Below are 4574 nucleotides of genomic sequence, written 5' to 3' on the forward strand. Positions count from 1 at the left end.
GGGGGTCTGAGCGGTATACTTTGTGTATGCTGTATGCAGTGTGTGTAATTTTGACCTACTTTGTATATAAATACTGTATGTGACCTAGTTCGGGTCTACCTGTTCCTGTTCAGGTGTTATTTAGGACAGAGTCCGTGCAGGGACAAAAACATTCACAGCTGATCAGAGAAAAGAAATCAACTCTGTAAAAACAGAACACCTGCAGTTCCTCCAGTGTCCACTAGAGTGTAGGGAATCACAATGTGATTTATCAAACCTGAAACCAATGTCGGTGTCTTGCTCTATATTTTACACGTTTGAAAGGCAGGTGCAAACTGGCACAGCGTTACACACTAATGGCTGTGGTCATTGTGGCGAGAAGGAGGTATAGGTGCCATGACAGACAACGAGAGAGAGAGAATCTTCCATGTGCGTGTCAACATATTTGGACTGTCAGAAATAAAAGTAGTAGAGACATATCGTCTATCCAGAAATGCCGTTTTTGAGCTGCTGGATAACCTAAGGGCTGATTTGGAGCCAGTCATAAAAAGGAGCCATGCCATATCTCCTATTGAAAAACTCCTTGCAACATTCAATTTTCTTGTGTCTGGATCATTCAAGTGCACTATCACAGTTAGTGCCGGCGTCTCCCAGTGTCCACCCATGCGTAATGAACGTTCATCTCCTGGGCTCTCCCCTCCCTCTTCATTCACCGGCGGCTCAGTAGAAGGACTGCCACTGAATGACCTCCTGACTGCTGCCAGGGCATTGACAGCCATTGTCAGCCCAGGCACAGCACTGACCAGCTGCCTCGTGTGCGCAACGATGGTCCAAGAGTCACAAAGAAGGGCGTGCGCCACATTGGACACAGCTCTCACCTCCTGTACGATGGCCTGTAACCCATCCGTCTGATTTCTTTATTGCTGCAGCAACTCTCGATCAATGTCATCATAACAATCTGGATGCCTGCAGGGCTCTGCTGAGGTGTTTTCTGGTCTGAGCAGATTTGAGTGGCGGGGATTGTCAAACATCTGATGAAGATTCTTCATTTAAGAAAAAAGAGATTTTTTTTTTTATGGCCATTACGGACAACTTACAAAAACACTTTACAAATAGTGAAATCACTTTTTTTCCATTCTCCCGAATTGCATTTCTTTTGGCAATGCTGAGATGTCTCTGCTGGAGTTGACCAGTGTGTTTATTTGCCTCCTCCACCAAGACCTTCAACTCCATGACTTCAAACTTCATTTTTCGTTTATGGCCACTCTGCTCTCCCAAACTATTCACTGTGACAGCCGGTAGCAGACGCAAAATCCACCTGTTATCAACTGCGCATGCAATCATAGTAGATCACCCGCAACACACCCATAAATAGCACATGCAATTGTTTTGTTGGACACACAATTTAGCGCTCATTATTTGGGATCTAAGTAGATCAGGCCCTCAGTTGCTTAATAACATTATTTACATGTTACCATGACTAGCAGCTAGCACAGTCCTGTGCTCGACACACCTGCACAGTCAGCTCTGTAAAACAAAGATCTGTGCGGCCTGTGCATGAAGTCAAATGTGTTATCAGTTTTGTGGAAAAGATGGCCACTCAAAATGTTAGACTCCTGGTGAAAAAATCCAGCTGAGATGCTCTCACATGCTGCCATTTCCTGAAGGGATTTACGCCCAATAATTTTCGTCTGCAGTGTGTAACACACCAAGGCATAGCGGTGAAGTAACTCCTAACTTAGGAGGACTGAGGGGAGACGTGTGCAGCGTCACAGCACGTAGAACAGCACTGTGTATGTGTGCATGTGACGCTCCCGCTGTGCGTTTACAAGCGGTGCCTCTCACACCTCACACCGTAGTGTGGTGTGTGATCACACACTGGGACACCAACATCGCGCCGTGTCAGGGTGCAGAGTGTACGCAAAAAGGATGATGTGATGACAGTGTCCTGAGCTGTGGTTGAGTAACAGTGGGGGGGGTTGTGTGTGTGTGTGTGTGTGTGTGTGTGTGAGTGAGTGAGTGAGTGAGTGAGCTGAGACATGTGGAAAGTTATTGATGATGTCGTTCAGGTCTGCTGTGCTGCTGTGTGTGTGTGATTGTGAGTAGCGGGGATGGGGGGGTATTGTTCTGTCACTTTGCCTGTGTCAGCAGGTGGAAGCTCTCATCAGGACATTAAATATGCAACGATGCTGACTGCGGAACCCTGGTGTGTGCACACACTCACACACTCACACACACACACACACACGCACACATGCACACACACACGCACGCAGGCATGCACACACACACACGCACGCACACACACACACACACACACACACACACACACACACACACACACACACACACACACACACACACACACACACACACACACAGAGGTTCCCCTGGTTTTGGAGGGGTCCCAGAGGTGGTGCAGTTACAGGTATAATCCAGACTCCTCAGAGGGATTAAACACTCAGATTATTCAACTGGAATAGGACAGGGGACAGAGGACAGGGGATAGGATGATGGGTAGGTCAGAGGACAGAGGATAGAGGGTAGGTCAGAAGATAGAGGTCAGAGGACTGTATGGGATGTGAGTGTGTGCTGACACTATGGAGTGTGTTCTAAGTCAGGAGATGTTTTTAAAATATCGGGCATAGTTAGCTTTACCCTGTTTAAAAGATGAACTTTGGATTGATGTTTCAGAGCACGTGAAACTAAAATTTGATTTATAGAAATGATTGTGACGATCACCACGGAAACAGGAAGCTGCTGAGGACAAAGAAATCTTAGATCATGTAATTCGTAATGTTTCACCTGACTACAGAGAAAGAGAGGAGACACACACACACAAACACACACACACACACACACACACACACACACACACACACACACACACACACACACACACACACACACATACACACACACACCCCCCCCACACACACAAACAGGATCAGATTCAGTCTAATTGAAGCAGATGTCTGTATAATTGATTGAAACAAATTAACTCAGCATTGATCCTGTTAGTCTGTGCGTGTGTGTGTGTGTGTGTGTGTGTGTGTGTGTGTGTGTGTGTGTGTGTGGTGTGTGTGTGGTGTGTGTGTTTGTGTGTGTGTGTGTCTGACCTGCTGCCTCACACTGATGGAGATTCAAACACAACACTGTTTCCTGCAGTGTGTCTCTCTGCCTGATCATCTTGGTCTGCATAGGACCGCCGGCATGCCAACAGTTTAAACTGTTTAAATGATTTTCACTGTAAACAGTAAGTTCCACAGAGGCTTCACTCTGGTTTATTGTTCATCTCTTTGGGTTGAGTCTCAGTTTCACTGTAAACAACAAGTTCCATAGAGGCTTCACTATGGCTTCCTTCAGCAGTATGAACCTGAAACAGAAACTGACGCTCTTGGGATTTTCTTGTAATTAATGAGTCTTAAGTTTGCTGAAATAATAACATCATGATGCAGATTAGTCAAAGGTCAAAAGTCTAGCTTTGTCAGGTCTGTTCTCAAGAGGAGAAGAAAACTACTTTTACAATATTTGTTTGTTGAATGGAGGAGGGATCTGTCATTTCTGATGCATTCCATGAAGTCAGTTGTTCTTCTATTGTTAAACATTCATTTCATGTTGTTTATATCAGACAGTTTGTCTAAAAGGACAACTTCACATAAGTCTGCAGTTTTTTAATCTCATTGAAACTTTATTGCTTAAAGCCTCCTGTGTGTACTTGTGTGTGTCTGTGTGTGTGTGTGTGTGTGTGTGTGTGTGTGTGTGTGTGTGTGAGAGAGAGAGAGAGAGAGAGAGAGAGAGAGAGAGAGAGAGAGAGAGAGAGAGAGAGAGAGAGAGAGAACATAATGTGATGCTGCACACACCACACTCTCTGATGTCTTCCCCCCAGCATCATTGTTATTCAGAGAAGCTCTGAAGCAGAGGGAAGTCATTACAGGAACAAGGGCAGCCCACACACACACACACACACACACACACACACACACACACCACACACACACACACACACACACACACACACAAACACACACACCCACGCACACACACACACACACACACACACACACACACACACACACACACACACACACACACACACAAGCACACACACACACACACACACACTGACACTCTGATAATTAGTGCAAGCCTGTACACTCATGCTAATATTTTAATTACTCTGTCTGTGTGTGTATATATGTATGTGTGTGTATACAGTATATACACACACACACAATGCATGTTTTCTCTGCTTTGTTGGTCCCTGTTCTTCCTTTCTTGCCCAGGTAAATCCACTGATCGTCCTGAACCAGCCTCCCTTTGGTCTCGCCCTGAGGCGGTCCTGTGGGGCAAACAACAATTCTCTATATTAAAACTAAAATCACAAGGAACAGCTTCATCAATCAAACACTTAATTTATTCATTCAAACAAATCCCTCAAACATTAACCAGACATCAATCAGAGAGTAAATGACGCTTTAAGCTGAGACCCGTCTTCTTCTGAGCATGTGCAGCTTGTTCACTGATCAGTGGATTCCCCTGCTCAGTATGGTCTGAGGGGGATGGATTAATCTGAAGCTGATGTGTGTTTAATT

The sequence above is a fragment of the Notolabrus celidotus genome, chromosome 11 (genome assembly GCF_009762535.1).
Source record: "Notolabrus celidotus isolate fNotCel1 chromosome 11, fNotCel1.pri, whole genome shotgun sequence".
Taxonomy (NCBI): Eukaryota; Metazoa; Chordata; class Actinopteri; order Labriformes; family Labridae; genus Notolabrus; species Notolabrus celidotus.